We start from the raw sequence: 17,670 nt of genomic DNA, 5'->3' as shown, positions 1-17,670 counted from the left end.
TATTCAGTAAATGCACAGCAAAAAATTTATGAATATCACAGCTACAACAAAAAGTCATCAGAAATTTCATCATTTACTCACAATGAAATTCACATTTATTACTCATCGCATTTCAATTTACAAGATGACAATATTTACCTGTGTTATCTATAATTGCTACTGTTGGCAGTAGCACAACACCAATGTTAAAACACACAACGTCTCAGCCTGGCGGAGGCCTTGGGCATTGCTACAGGGTAGTCTGTCATCACCAGTTAAATTTTAGGGCACAATGGACAGACAGACCAAAAAATCACTCTGACAGTTATTATTCAGTAAATGCACAGCAAAAAATTTACGAATATCACAGCTACAACAAAAAGTCATCAGAAATTTCATCATTTACTCACAATGAAATTCACATTTATTACTTATCGCATTTCAATTTACAAGATGACAATATTTACCTGTGTTATCTATAATTGCTACTGTTGGCAGTAGCACAACACCAATGTTAAAACACACAACGTCTCAGCCTGGCGGAGGCCTTGGGCATTGCTACAGGGTAGTCTGTCATCACCAGTTAAATTTTAGGGCACAATGGACAGACAGACCAAAAAATCACTCTGACAGTTATTATTCAGTAAATGCACAGCAAAAAATTTATGAATATCACAGCTACAACAAAAAGTCATCAGAAATTTCATCATTTACTCACAATGAAATTCACATTTATTACTCATCGCATTTCAATTTACAAGATGACAATATTTACCTGTGTTATCTATAATTGCTACTGTTGGCAGTAGCACAACACCAATGTTAAAACACACAACGTCTCAGCCTGGCGGAGGCCTTGGGCATTGCTACAGGGTAGTCTCTCATCACCAGTTAAATTTTAGGGCACAATGGACAGACAGACCAAAAAATCACTCTGACAGTTATTATTCAGTAAATGCACAGCAAAAAATTTATGAATATCACAGCTACAACAAAAAGTCATCAGAAATTTCATGATTTACTCACAATGAAATTCACATTTATTACTTATCGCATTTCAATTTACAAGATGACAATATTTACCTGTGTTATCTATAATTGCTAGTGTTGGCAGTAGCACAACACCAATGTTAAAACACACAACGTCTCAGCCTGGCGGAGGCCTTGGGCATTGCTACAGGGTAGTCTGTCATCACCAGTTAAATTTTAGGGCACAATGGACAGACAGACCAAAAAATCACTCTGACAGTTATTATTCAGTAAATGCACAGCAAAAAATTTACGAATATCACAGCTACAACAAAAAGTCATCAGAAATTTCATCATTTACTCACAATGAAATTCACATTTATTACTCATCGCATTTCAATTTACAAGATGACAATATTTACCTGTGTTATCTATAATTGCTACTGTTGGCAGTAGCACAACACCAATGTTAAAACACACAACGTCTCAGCCTGGCGGAGGCCTTGGGCATTGCTACAGGGTAGTCTGTCATCACCAGTTAAATTTTAGGGCACAATGGACAGACAGACCAAAAAATCACTCTGACAGTTATTATTCAGTAAATGCACAGCAAAAAATTTACGAATATCACAGATACAACAAAAAGACATCAGAAATTTCATCATTTACTCACAATGAAATTCACATTTATTACTTATCGCATTTCAATTTACAAGATGACAATATTTACCTGTGTTATCTATAATTGCTACTGTTGGCAGTAGCACAACACCAATGTTAAAACACACAACGTCTCAGCCTGGCGGAGGCCTTGGGCATTGCTACAGGGTAGTCTGTCATCACCAGTTAAATTTTAGGGCACAATGGACAGACAGACCAAAAAATCACTCTGACAGTTATTATTCAGTAAATTCACAGCAAAAAATTTACGAATATCACAGCTACAACAAAAAGTCATCAGAAATTTCATCATTTACTCACAATGAAATTCACATTTATTACGCATCGCATTTCAATTTACAAGATGACAATATTTACCTGTGTTATCTATAATTGCTACTGTTGGCAGTAGCAAAACACCAATGTTAAAACACACAACGTCTCAGCCTGGCGGAGGCCTTGGGCATTGCTACAGGGTAGTCTGTCATCACCAGTTAAATTTTAGGGCACAATGGACAGACAGACCAAAAAATCACTCTGACAGTTATTATTCAGTAAATGCACAGCAAAAAATTTACGAATATCACAGATACAACAAAAAGTCATCAGAACTTTCATCATTTACTCACAATGAAATTCACATTTATTACTCATCGCATTTCAATTTACAAGATGACAATATTTACCTGTGTTATCTATAATTGCTACTGTTGGCAGTAGCACAACACCAATGTTAAAACACACAACGTCTCAGCCTGGCGGAGGCCTTGGGCATTGCTACAGGGTAGTCTGTCATCACCAGTTAAATTTTAGGGCACAATGGACAGACAGACCAAAAAATCACTCTGACAGTTATTATTCAGTAAATGCACAGCAAAAAATTTATGAATATCACAGCTACAACAAAAAGTCATCAGAAACTTCATCATTTACTCACAATGAAATTCACATTTATTACTCATCGCATTTCAATTTACAAGATGACAATATTTACCTGTGTTATCTATAATTGCTACTGTTGGCAGTAGCACAACACCAATGTTAAAACACACAACGTCTCAGCCTGGCGGAGGCCTTGGGCATTGCTACAGGGTAGTCTGTCATCACCAGTTAAATTTTAGGGCACAATGGACAGACAGACCAAAAAATCACTCTGACAGTTATTATTCAGTAAATGCACAGCAAAAAATTTACGAATATCACAGATACAACAAAAAGTCATCAGAAATTTCATCATTTACTCACAATGAAATTCACATTTATTACTCATCGCATTTCAATTTACAAGATGACAATATTTACCTGTGTTATCTATAATTGCTACTGTTGGCAGTAGCACAACACCAATGTTAAAACACACAACGTCTCAGCCTGGCGGAGGCCTTGGGCATTGCTACAGGGTAGTCTGTCATCACCAGTTAAATTTTAGGGCACAATGGACAGACAGACCAAAAAATCACTCTGACAGTTATTATTCAGTAAATTCACAGCAAAAAATTTACGAATATCACAGCTACAACAAAAAGTCATCAGAAATTTCATCATTTACTCACAATGAAATTCACATTTATTACTTATCGCATTTCAATATACAAGATGACAATATTTACCTGTGTTATCTATAATTGCTACTGTTGGCAGTAGCACAACACCAATGTTAAAACACACAACGTCTCAGCCTGGCGGAGGCCTTGGGCATTGCTACAGGGTAGTCTGTCATCACCAGTTAAATTTTAGGGCACAATGGACAGACAGACCAAAAAATCACTCTGACAGTTATTATTCAGTAAATGCACAGAAAAAATTTACGAATATCACAGCTACAACAAAAAGTCATCAGAAATTTCATCATTTACTCACAATGAAATTCACATTTATTACTTATCGCATTTCAATTTACAAGATGACAATATTTACCTGTGTTATCTATAATTGCTACTGTTGGCAGTAGCACAACACCAATGTTAAAACACACAACGTCTCAGCCTGGCGGAGGCCTTGGGCATTGCTACAGGGTAGTCTGTCATCACCAGTTAAATTTTAGGGCACAATGGACAGACAGACCAAAAAATCACTCTGACAGTTATTATTCAGTAAATTCACAGCAAAAAATTTACGAATATCACAGCTACAACAAAAAGTCATCAGAAATTTCATCATTTACTCACAATGAAATTCACATTTATTACTCATCGCATTTCAATATACAAGATGACAATATTTACCTGTGTTATCTATAATTGCTACTGTTGGCAGTAGCACAACACCAATGTTAAAACACACAACGTCTCAGCCTGGCGGAGGCCTTGGGCATTGCTACAGGGTAGTCTGTCATCACCAGTTAAATTTTAGGGCACAATGGACAGACAGACCAAAAAATCACTCTGACAGTTATTATTCAGTAAATTCACGGCAAAAAATTTACGAATATCACAGCTACAACAAAAAGTCATCAGAAATTTCATCATTTACTCACAATGAAATTCACATTTATTACTCATCGCATTTCAATTTACAAGATGACAATATTTACCTGTGTTATCTATAATTGCTACTGTTGGCAGTAGCACAACACCAATGTTAAAACACACAACGTCTCAGCCTGGCGGAGGCCTTGGGCATTGCTACAGGGTAGTCTGTCATCACCAGTTAAATTTTAGGGCACAATGGACAGACAGACCAAAAAATCACTCTGACAGTTATTATTCAGTAAATTCACAGCAAAAAATTTACGAATATCACAGCTACAACAAAAAGTCATCAGAAATTTCATCATTTACTCACAATGAAATTCACATTTATTACTTATCGCATTTCAATTTACAAGATGACAATATTTACCTGTGTTATCTATAATTGCTACTGTTGGCAGTAGCACAACACCAATGTTAAAACACACAACGTCTCAGCCTGGCGGAGGCCTTGGGCATTGCTACAGGGTAGTCTGTCATCACCAGTTAAATTTTAGGGCACAATGGACAGACAGACCAAAAAATCACTCTGACAGTTATTATTCAGTAAATTCACAGCAAAAAATTTACGAATATCACAGCTACAACAAAAAGTCATCAGAAATTTCATCATTTACTCACAATGAAATTCACATTTATTACTCATCGCATTTCAATATACAAGATGACAATATTTACCTGTGTTATCTATAATTGCTACTGTTGGCAGTAGCACAACACCAATGTTAAAACACACAACGTCTCAGCCTGGCGGAGGCCTTGGGCATTGCTACAGGGTAGTCTGTCATCACCAGTTAAATTTTAGGGCACAATGGACAGACAGACCAAAAAATCACTCTGACAGTTATTATTCAGTAAATTCACAGCAAAAAATTTACGAATATCACAGCTACAACAAAAAGTCATCAGAAATTTCATCATTTACTCACAATGAAATTCACATTTATTACTCATCGATTTTCAATTTACAAGATGACAATATTTACCTGTGTTATCTATAATTGCTACTGTTGGCAGTAGCACAACACCAATGTTAAAACACACAACGTCTCAGCCTGGCGGAGGCCTTGGGCATTGCTACAGGGTAGTCTGTCATCACCAGTTAAATTTTAGGGCACAATGGACAGACAGACCAAAAAATCACTCTGACAGTTATTATTCAGTAAATGCACAGCAAAAAATTTACGAATATCACAGCTACAACAAAAAGTCATCAGAAATTTCATCATTTACTCACAATGAAATTCACATTTATTACTTATCGCATTTCAATTTACAAGATGACAATATTTACCTGTGTTATCTATAATTGCTACTGTTGGCAGTAGCACAACACCAATGTTAAAACACACAACGTCTCAGCCTGGCAGAGGCCTTGGGCATTGCTACAGGGTAGTCTGTCATCACCAGTTAAATTTTAGGGCACAATGGACAGACAGACCAAAAAATCACTCTGACAGTTATTATTCAGTAAATGCACAGCAAAAAATTTACGAATATCACAGCTACAACAAAAAGTCATCAGAAATTTCATCATTTACTCACAATGAAATTCACATTTATTACTCATCGCATTTCAATATACAAGATGACAATATTTACCTGTGTTATCTATAATTGCTACTGTTGGCAGTAGCACAACACCAATGTTAAAACACACAACGTCTCAGCCTGGCGGAGGCCTTGGGCATTGCTACAGGGTAGTCTGTCATCACCAGTTAAATTTTAGGGCACAATGGACAGACAGACCAAAAAATCACTCTGACAGTTATTATTCAGTAAATGCACAGCAAAAAATTTACGAATATCACAGCTACAACAAAAAGTCATCAGAAATTTCATCATTTACTCACAATGAAATTCACATTTATTACTTATCGCATTTCAATTTACAAGATGACAATATTTACCTGTGTTATCTATAATTGCTACTGTTGGCAGTAGCACAACACCAATGTTAAAACACACAACGTCTCAGCCTGGCGGAGGCCTTGGGCATTGCTACAGGGTAGTCTGTCATCACCAGTTAAATTTTAGGGCACAATGGACAGACAGACCAAAAAATCACTCTGACAGTTATTATTCAGTAAATTCACAGCAAAAAATTTACGAATATCACAGCTACAACAAAAAGTCATCAGAAATTTCATCATTTACTCACAATGAAATTCACATTTATTACTCATCGCATTTCAATATACAAGATGACAATATTTACGTGTGTTATCTATAATTGCTACTGTTGGCAGTAGCACAACACCAATGTTAAAACACACAACGTCTCAGCCTGGCGGAGGCCTTGGGCATTGCTACAGGGTAGTCTGTCATCACCAGTTAAATTTTAGGGCACAATGGACAGACAGACCAAAAAATCACTCTGACAGTTATTATTCAGTAAATGCACAGCAAAAAATTTACGAATATCACAGCTACAACAAAAAGTCATCAGAAATTTCATCATTTACTCACAATGAAATTCACATTTATTACTTATCGCATTTCAATTTACAAGATGACAATATTTACCTGTGTTATCTATAATTGCTACTGTTGGCAGTAGCACAACACCAATGTTAAAACACACAACGTCTCAGCCTGGCGGAGGCCTTGGGCATTGCTACAGGGTAGTCTGTCATCACCAGTTAAATTTTAGGGCACAATGGACAGACAGACCAAAAAATCACTCTGACAGTTATTATTCAGTAAATGCACAGCAAAAAATTTACGAATATCACAGATACAACAAAAAGTCATCAGAAATTTCATCATTTACTCACAATGAAATTCACATTTATTACTCATCGCATTTCAATTTACAAGATGACAATATTTACCTGTGTTACCTATAATTGCTACTGTTGGCAGTAGCACAACACCAATGTTAAAACACACAACGTCTCAGCCTGGCGGAGGCCTTGGGCATTGCTACAGGGTAGTCTGTCATCACCAGTTAAATTTTAGGGCACAATGGACAGACAGACCAAAAAATCACTCTGACAGTTATTATTCAGTAAATGCACAGCAAAAAATTTACGAATATCACAGCTACAACAAAAAGTCATCAGAAATTTCATCATTTACTCACAATGAAATTCACATTTATTACTCATCGCATTTCAATTTACAAGATGACAATATTTACCTGTGTTATCTATAATTGCTACTGTTGGCAGTAGCACAACACCAATGTTAAAACACACAACGTCTCAGCCTGGCGGAGGCCTTGGGCATTGCTACAGGGTAGTCTGTCATCACCAGTTAAATTTTAGGGCACAATGGACAGACAGACCAAAAAATCACTCTGACAGTTATTATTCAGTAAATGCACAGCAAAAAATTTACGAATATCACAGCTACAACAAAAAGTCATCAGAAATTTCATCATTTACTCACAATGAAATTCACATTTATTACTTATCGCATTTCAATTTACAAGATGACAATATTTACCTGTGATATCTATAATTGCTACTGTTGGCAGTAGCACAACACCAATGTTAAAACACACAACGTCTCAGCCTGGCGGAGGCCTTGGGCATTGCCACAGGGTAGTCTGTCATCACCAGTTAAATTTTAGGGCACAATGGACAGACAGACCAAAAAATCACTCTGACAGTTATTATTCAGTAAATGCACAGCAAAAAATTTACGAATATCACAGCTACAACAAAAAGTCATCAGAAATTTCATCATTTACTCACAATGAAATTCACATTTATTACTTATCGCATTTCAATTTACAAGATGACAATATTTACCTGTGTTATCTATAATTGCTACTGTTGGCAGTAGCACAACACCAATGTTAAAACACACAACGTCTCAGCCTGGCGGAGGCCTTGGGCATTGCTACAGGGTAGTCTGTCATCACCAGTTAAATTTTAGGGCACAATGGACAGACAGACCAAAAAATCACTCTGACAGTTATTATTCAGTAAATGCACAGCAAAAAATTTATGAATATCACAGCTACAACAAAAAGTCATCAGAAATTTCATCATTTACTCACAATGAAATTCACATTTATTACTCATCGCATTTCAATTTACAAGATGACAATATTTACCTGTGTTATCTATAATTGCTACTGTTGGCAGTAGCACAACACCAATGTTAAAACACACAACGTGTCAGCCTGGCGGAGGCCTTGGGCATTGCTACAGGGTAGTCTGTCATCACCAGTTAAATTTTAGGGCACAATGGACAGACAGACCAAAAAATCACTCTGACAGTTATTATTCAGTAAATGCACAGCAAAAAATTTATGAATATCACAGCTACAACAAAAAGTCATCAGAAATTTCATCATTTACTCACAATGAAATTCACATTTATTACTTATCGCATTTCAATTTACAAGATGACAGAATTTACCAGTGTTATCTATAATTGCTACTGTTGGCAGTAGCACAACACCAATGTTAAAACACACAACGTCCCCGCCTGGCGGAGGCCTTGGGCATTGCTACAGGGTAGTCTGTCATCACCAGTTAAATTTTAGGGCACAATGGACAGACAGACCAAAAAATCACTCTGACAGTTATTATTCAGTAAATTCACAGCAAAAAATTTACGAATATCACAGCTACAACAAAAAGTCATCAGAAATTTCATCATTTACTCACAATGAAATTCACATTTATTACTTATCGCATTTCAATATACAAGATGACAATATTTACCTGTGTTATCTATAATTGCTACTGTTGGCAGTAGCACAACACCAATGTTAAAACACACAACGTCTCAGCCTGGCGGAGGCCTTGGGCATTGCTACAGGGTAGTCTGTCATCACCAGTTAAATTTTAGGGCACAATGGACAGACAGACCAAAAAATCACTCTGACAGTTATTATTCAGTAAATTCACAGCAAAAAATTTACGAATATCACAGCTACAACAAAAAGTCATCAGAAATTTCATCATTTACTCACAATGAAATTCACATTTATTACTCATCGCATTTCAATTTACAAGATGACAATATTTACCTGTGTTATCTATAATTGCTACTGTTGGCAGTAGCACAACACCAATGTTAAAACACACAACGTCTCAGCCTGGCGGAGGCCTTGGGCATTGCTACAGGGTAGTCTGTCATCACCAGTTAAATTTTAGGGCACAATGGACAGACAGACCAAAAAATCACTCTGACAGTTATTATTCAGTAAATGCACAGCAAAAAATTTACGAATATCACAGCTACAACAAAAAGTCATCAGAAATTTCATCATTTACTCACAATGAAATTCACATTTATTACTCATCGCATTTCAATTTACAAGATGACAATATTTACCTGTGTTATCTATAATTGCTACTGTTGGCAGTAGCACAACACCAATGTTAAAACACACAACATCTCAGCCTGGCGGAGGCCTTGGGCATTGCTACAGGGTAGTCTGTCATCACCAGTTAAATTTTAGGGCACAATGGACAGACAGACCAAAAAATCACTCTGACAGTTATTATTCAGTAAATTCACAGCAAAAAATTTACGAATATCACAGCTACAACAAAAAGTCATCAGAAATTTCATCATTTACTCACAATGAAATTCACATTTATTACTCATCGCATTTCAATTTACAAGATGACAATATTTACCTGTGTTATCTATAATTGCTACTGTTGGCAGTAGCACAACACCAATGTTAAAACACACAACGTCTCAGCCTGGCGGAGGCCTTGGGCATTGCTACAGGGTAGTCTGTCATCACCAGTTAAATTTTAGGGCACAATGGACAGACAGACCAAAAAATCACTCTGACAGTTATTATTCAGTAAATGCACAGCAAAAAATTTACGAATATCACAACTACAACAAAAAGTCATCAGAAATTTCATCATTTACTCACAATGAAATTCACATTTATTACTTATCGCATTTCAATTTACAAGATGACAATATTTACCTGTGTTATCTATAATTGCTACTGTTGGCAGTAGCACAACACCAATGTTAAAACACACAACGTCTCAGCCTGGCGGAGGCCTTGGGCATTGCTACAGGGTAGTCTGTCATCACCAGTTAAATTTTAGGGCACAATGGACAGACAGACCAAAAAATCACTCTGACAGTTATTATTCAGTAAATGCACAGCAAAAAATTTACGAATATCACAGATACAACAAAAAGTCATCAGAAATTTCATCATTTACTCACAATGAAATTCACATTTATTACTCATCGCATTTCAATTTACAAGATGACAATATTTACCTGTGTTATCTATAATTGCTACTGTTGGCAGTAGCACAACACCAATGTTAAAACACACAATGTCTCAGCCTGGCGGAGGCCTTGGGCATTGCTACAGGGTAGTCTGTCATCACCAGTTAAATTTTAGGGCACAATGGACAGACAGACCAAAAAATCACTCTGACAGTTATTATTCAGTAAATTCACAGCAAAAAATTTACGAATATCACAGCTACAACAAAAAGTCATCAGAAATTTCATCATTTACTCACAATGAAATTCACATTTATTACTTATCGCATTTCAATATACAAGATGACAATATTTACCTGTGTTATCTATAATTGCTACTGTTGGCAGTAGCACAACACCAATGTTAAAACACACAACGTCTCAGCCTGGCGGAGGCCTTGGGCATTGCTACAGGGTAGTCTGTCATCACCAGTTAAATTTTAGGGCACAATGGACAGACAGACCAAAAAATCACTCTGACAGTTATTATTCAGTAAATGCACAGCAAAAAATTTACGAATATCACAGATACAACAAAAAGTCATCAGAAATTTCATCATTTACTCACAATGAAATTCACATTTATTACTCATCGCATTTCAATTTACAAGATGACAATATTTACCTGTGTTATCTATAATTGCTACTGTTGGCAGTAGCACAACACCAATGTTAAAACACACAACGTCTCAGCCTGGCGGAGGCCTTGGGCATTGCTACAGGGTAGTCTGTCATCACCAGTTAAATTTTAGGGCACAATGGACAGACAGACCAAAAAATCACTCTGACAGTTATTATTCAGTAAATTCACAGCAAAAAATTTACGAATATCACAGCTACAACAAAAAGTCATCAGAAATTTCATCATTTACTCACAATGAAATTCACATTTATTACTTATCGCATTTCAATATACAAGATGACAATATTTACCTGTGTTATCTATAATTGCTACTGTTGGCAGTAGCACAACACCAATGTTAAAACACACAACGTCTCAGCCTGGCGGAGGCCTTGGGCATTGCTACAGGGTAGTCTGTCATCACCAGTTAAATTTTAGGGCACAATGGACAGACAGACCAAAAAATCACTCTGACAGTTATTATTCAGTAAATGCACAGCAAAAAATTTACGAATATCACAGCTACAACAAAAAGTCATCGGAAATTTCATCATTTACTCACAATGAAATTCACATTTATTACTTATCGCATTTCAATTTACAAGATGACAATATTTACCTGTGTTATCTATAATTGCTACTGTTGGCAGTAGCACAACACCAATGTTAAAACACACAACGTCTCAGCCTGGCGGAGGCCTTGGGCATTGCTACAGGGTAGTCTGTCATCACCAGTTAAATTTTAGGGCACAATGGACAGACAGACCAAAAAATCACTCTGACAGTTATTATTCAGTAAATTCACAGCAAAAAATTTACGAATATCACAGCTACAACAAAAAGTCATCAGAAATTTCATCATTTACTCACAATGAAATTCACATTTATTACTCATCGCATTTCAATATACAAGATGACAATATTTACCTGTGTTATCTATAATTGCTACTGTTGGCAGTAGCACAACACCAATGTTAAAACACACAACGTCTCAGCCTGGCGGAGGCCTTGGGCATTGCTACAGGGTAGTCTGTCATCACCAGTTAAATTTTAGGGCACAATGGACAGACAGACCAAAAAATCACTCTGACAGTTATTATTCAGTAAATTCACAGCAAAAAATTTACGAATATCACAGCTACAACAAAAAGTCATCAGAAATTTCATCATTTACTCACAATGAAATTCACATTTATTACTCATCGCATTTCAATTTACAAGATGACAATATTTACCTGTGTTATCTATAATTGCTACTGTTGGCAGTAGCACAACACCAATGTTAAAACACACAACGTCTCAGCCTGGCGGAGGCCTTGGGCATTGCTACAGGGTAGTCTGTCATCACCAGTTAAATTTTAGGGCACAATGGACAGACAGACCAAAAAATCACTCTGACAGTTATTATTCAGTAAATTCACAGCAAAAAATTTACGAATATCACAGCTACAACAAAAAGTCATCAGAAATTTCATCATTTACTCACAATGAAATTCACATTTATTACTTATCGCATTTCAATTTACAAGATGACAATATTTACCTGTGTTATCTATAATTGCTACTGTTGGCAGTAGCACAACACCAATGTTAAAACACACAACGTCTCAGCCTGGCGGAGGCCTTGGGCATTGCTACAGGGTAGTCTGTCATCACCAGTTAAATTTTAGGGCACAATGGACAGACAGACCAAAAAATCACTCTGACAGTTATTATTCAGTAAATTCACAGCAAAAAATTTACGAATATCACAGCTACAACAAAAAGTCATCAGAAATTTCATCATTTACTCACAATGAAATTCACATTTATTACTCATCGCATTTCAATATACAAGATGACAATATTTACCTGTGTTATCTATAATTGCTACTGTTGGCAGTAGCACAACACCAATGTTAAAACACACAACGTCTCAGCCTGGCGGAGGCCTTGGGCATTGCTACAGGGTAGTCTGTCATCACCAGTTAAATTTTAGGGCACAATGGACAGACAGACCAAAAAATCACTCTGACAGTTATTATTCAGTAAATTCACAGCAAAAAATTTACGAATATCACAGCTACAACAAAAAGTCATCAGAAATTTCATCATTTACTCACAATGAAATTCACATTTATTACTCATCGCATTTCAATATACAAGATGACAATATTTACCTGTGTTATCTATAATTGCTACTGTTGGCAGTAGCACAACACCAATGTTAAAACACACAACGTCTCAGCCTGGCGGAGGCCTTGGGCATTGCTACAGGGTAGTCTGTCATCACCAGTTAAATTTTAGGGCACAATGGACAGACAGACCAAAAAATCACTCTGACAGTTATTATTCAGTAAATGCACAGCAAAAAATTTACGAATATCACAGCTACAACAAAAAGTCATCAGAAATTTCATCATTTACTCACAATGAAATTCACATTTATTACTTATCGCATTTCAATTTACAAGATGACAATATTTACCTGTGTTATCTATAATTGCTACTGTTGGCAGTAGCACAACACCAATGTTAAAACACACAACGTCTCAGCCTGGCGGAGGCCTTGGGCATTGCTACAGGGTAGTCTGTCATCACCAGTTAAATTTTACGGCACAATGGACAGACAGACCAAAAAATCACTCTGACAGTTATTATTCTGTAAATTCACAGCAAAAAATTTACGAATATCACAGCTACAACAAAAAGTCATCAGAAATTTCATCATTTACTCACAATGAAATTCACATTTATTACTCATCGCATTTCAATATACAAGATGACAATATTTACGTGTGTTATCTATAATTGCTACTGTTGGCAGTAGCACAACACCAATGTTAAAACACACAACGTCTCAGCCTGGCGGAGGCCTTGGGCATTGCTACAGGGTAGTCTGTCATCACCAGTTAAATTTTAGGGCACAATGGACAGACAGACCAAAAAATCACTCTGACAGTTATTATTCAGTAAATGCACAGCAAAAAATTTACGAATATCACAGCTACAACAAAAAGTCATCAGAAATTTCATCATTTACTCACAATGAAATTCACATTTATTACTTATCGCATTTCAATTTACAAGATGACAATATTTACCTGTGTTATCTATAATTGCTACTGTTGGCAGTAGCACAACACCAATGTTAAAACACACAACGTCTCAGCCTGGCGGAGGCCTTGGGCATTGCTACAGGGTAGTCTGTCATCACCAGTTAAATTTTAGGGCACAATGGACAGACAGACCAAAAAATCACTCTGACAGTTATTATTCAGTAAATGCACAGCAAAAAATTTACGAATATCACAGATACATTAAAAAGTCATCAGAAATTTCATCATTTACTCACAATGAAATTCACATTTATTACTCATCGCATTTCAATTACAAGATGACAATATTTACCTGTGTTACCTATAATTGCTACTGTTGGCAGTAGCACAACACCAATGTTAAAACACACAACGTCTCAGCCTGGCGGAGGCCTTGGGCATTGCTACAGGGTAGTCTGTCATCACCAGTTAAATTTTAGGGCACAATGGACAGACAGACCAAAAAATCACTCTGACAGTTATTATTCAGTAAATGCACAGCAAAAAATTTACGAATATCACAGCTACAACAAAAAGTCATCAGAAATTTCATCATTTACTCACAATGAAATTCACATTTATTACTCATCGCATTTCAATTTACAAGATGACAATATTTACCTGTGTTATCTATAATTGCTACTGTTAGCAGTAGCACAACACCAATGTTAAAACACACAACGTCTCAGCCTGGCGGAGGCCTTGGGCATTGCTACAGGGTAGTCTGTCATCACCAGTTAAATTTTAGGGCACAATGGACAGACAGACCAAAAAATCACTCTGACAGTTATTATTCAGTAAATGCACAGCAAAAAATTTACGAATATCACAGATACAACAAAAAGTCATCAGAAATTTCATCATTTACTCACAATGAAATTCACATTTATTACTCATCGCATTTCAATTTACAAGATGACAATATTTACCTGTGTTACCTATAATTGCTACTGTTGGCAGTAGCACATCACCAATGTTAAAACACACAACGTCTCAGCCTGGCGGAGGCCTTGGGCATTGCTACAGGGTAGTCTGTCATCACCAGTTAAATTTTAGGGCACAATGGACAGACAGACCAAAAAATCACTCTGAGAGTTATTATTCAGTGAATTCACAGCAAAAAATTTACGAATATCACAGCTACAAGAAAAAGTCATCAGAAATTTCATCATTTACTCACAATGAAATTCACATTTATTACTCATCGCATTTCAATTTACAAGATGACAATATTTACCTGTGTTATCTATAATTTCTACTGTTGGCAGTAGCACAACACCAATGTTAAAACACACAACGTCTCAGCCTGGCGGAGGCCTTGGGCATTGCTACAGGGTAGTCTGTCATCACCAGTTAAATTTTAGGGCACAATGGACAGACAGACCAAAAAATCACTCTGACAGTTATTATTCAGTAAATGCACAGCAAAAAATTTACGAATATCACAGCTACAACAAAAAGTCATCAGAAATTTCATCATTTACTCACAATGAAATTCACATTTATTACTCATCGCATTTCAATTTACAAGATGACAATATTTACCTGTGTTATCTATAATTTCTACTGTTGGCAGTAGCACAACACCAATGTTAAAACACACAACGTCTCAGCCTGGCGGAGGCCTTGGGCATTGCTACAGGGTAGTCTGTCATCACCAGTTAAATTTTAGGGCACAATGGACAGACAGACCAAAAAATCACTCTGACAGTTATTATTCAGTAAATGCACAGCAAAAAATTTACGAATATCACAGCTACAACAAAAAGTCATCAGAAATTTCATCATTTACTCACAATGAAATTCACATTTATTACTCATCGCATTTCAATTTAAAAGATGACAATATTTACCTGTGTTATCTATAATTGCTACTGTTGGCAGTAGCACAACACCAATGTTAAAACACACAACGTCTCAGCCTGGCGGAGGCCTTGGGCATTGCTACAGGGTAGTCTGTCATCACCAGTTAAATTTTAGGGCACAATGGACAGACAGACCAAAAAATCACTCTGACAGTTATTATTCAGTAAATGCACAGCAAAAAATTTACGAATATCACAGCTACAACAAAAAGTCATCAGAAATTTCATCATTTACTCACAATGAAATTCACATTTATTACTCATCGCATTTCAATTTACAAGATGACAATATTTACCTGTGTTATCTATAATTGCTACTGTTGGCAGTAGCACAACACCAATGTTAAAACACACAACGTCTCAGCCTGGCGGAGGCCTTGGGCATTGCCACAGGGTAGTCTGTCATCACCAGTTAAATTTTAGGGCACAATGGACAGACAGACCAAAAAATCAATCTGACAGTTATTATTCAGTAAATGCACAGCAAAAAATTTACGAATATCACAGCTACAACAAAAAGTCATCAGAAATTTCATCATTTACTCACAATGAAATTCACATTTATTACTTATCGCATTTCAATTTACAAGATGACAATATTTACCTGTGTTATCTATAATTGCTACTGTTGGCAGTAGCACAACACCAATGTTAAAACACACAACGTCTCAGCCTGGCGGAGGCCTTGGGCATTGCTACAGGGTAGTCTGTCATCACCAGTTAAATTTTACGGCACAATGGACAGACAGACCAAAAAATCACTCTGACAGTTATTATTCTGTAAATTCACAGCAAAAAATTTACGAATATCACAGCTACAACAAAAAGTCATCAGAAATTTCATCATTTACTCACAATGAAATTCACATTTATTACTCATCGCATTTCAATATACAAGATGACAATATTTACGTGTGTTATCTATAATTGCTACTGTTGGCAGTAGCACAACACCAATGTTAAAACACACAACGTCTCAGCCTGGCGGAGGCCTTGGGCATTGCTACAGGGTAGTCTGTCATCACCAGTTAAATTTTAGGGCACAATGGACAGACAGACCAAAAAATCACTCTGACAGTTATTATTCAGTAAATGCACAGCAAAAAATTTACGAATATCACAGCTACAACAAAAAGTCATCAGAAATTTCATCATTTACTCACAATGAAATTCACATTTATTACTTATCGCATTTCAATTTACAAGATGACAATATTTACCTGTGTTATCTATAATTGCTACTGTTGGCAGTAGCACAACACCAATGTTAAAACACACAACGTCTCAGCCTGGCGGAGGCCTTGGGCATTGCTACAGGGTAGTCTGTCATCACCAGTTAAATTTTAGGGCACAATGGACAGACAGACCAAAAAATCACTCTGACAGTTATTATTCAGTAAATGCACAGCAAAAAATTTACGAATATCACAGATACAACAAAAAGTCATCAGAAATTTCATCATTTACTCACAATGAAATTCACATTTATTACTCATCGCATTTCAATTTACAAGATGACAATATTTACCTGTGTTACCTATAATTGCTACTGTTGGCAGTAGCACAACACCAATGTTAAAACACACAACGTCTCAGCCTGGCGGAGGCCTTGGGCATTGCTACAGGGTAGTCTGTCATCACCAGTTAAATTTTAGGGCACAATGGACAGACAGACCAAAAAATCACTCTGACAGTTATTATTCAGTAAATGCACAGCAAAAAATTTACGAATATCACAGCTACAACAAAAAGTCATCAGAAATTTCATCATTTACTCACAATGAAATTCACATTTATTACTCATCGCATTTCAA

General features: G+C 36.3%; 1 protein-coding gene across 1 annotated transcript in view; it reads left to right on the top strand.

Annotated features, from left to right (window-relative positions):
* Window positions 1-17,670, top strand: part of LOC124741139 (uncharacterized PPE family protein PPE62-like) — a 59,067-nt gene that overhangs the window by 37,029 nt on the left and 4,368 nt on the right. The window lies entirely within an intron of this gene.

The sequence above is a fragment of the Schistocerca piceifrons genome, unplaced genomic scaffold (assembly GCF_021461385.2).
Source record: "Schistocerca piceifrons isolate TAMUIC-IGC-003096 unplaced genomic scaffold, iqSchPice1.1 HiC_scaffold_1872, whole genome shotgun sequence".
NCBI classification, from domain to species: Eukaryota; Metazoa; Arthropoda; class Insecta; order Orthoptera; family Acrididae; genus Schistocerca; species Schistocerca piceifrons.
The sequence above is the reverse complement of the archived record's forward strand: the minus strand, read 5'-3'. Positions and strand labels throughout refer to the sequence as shown.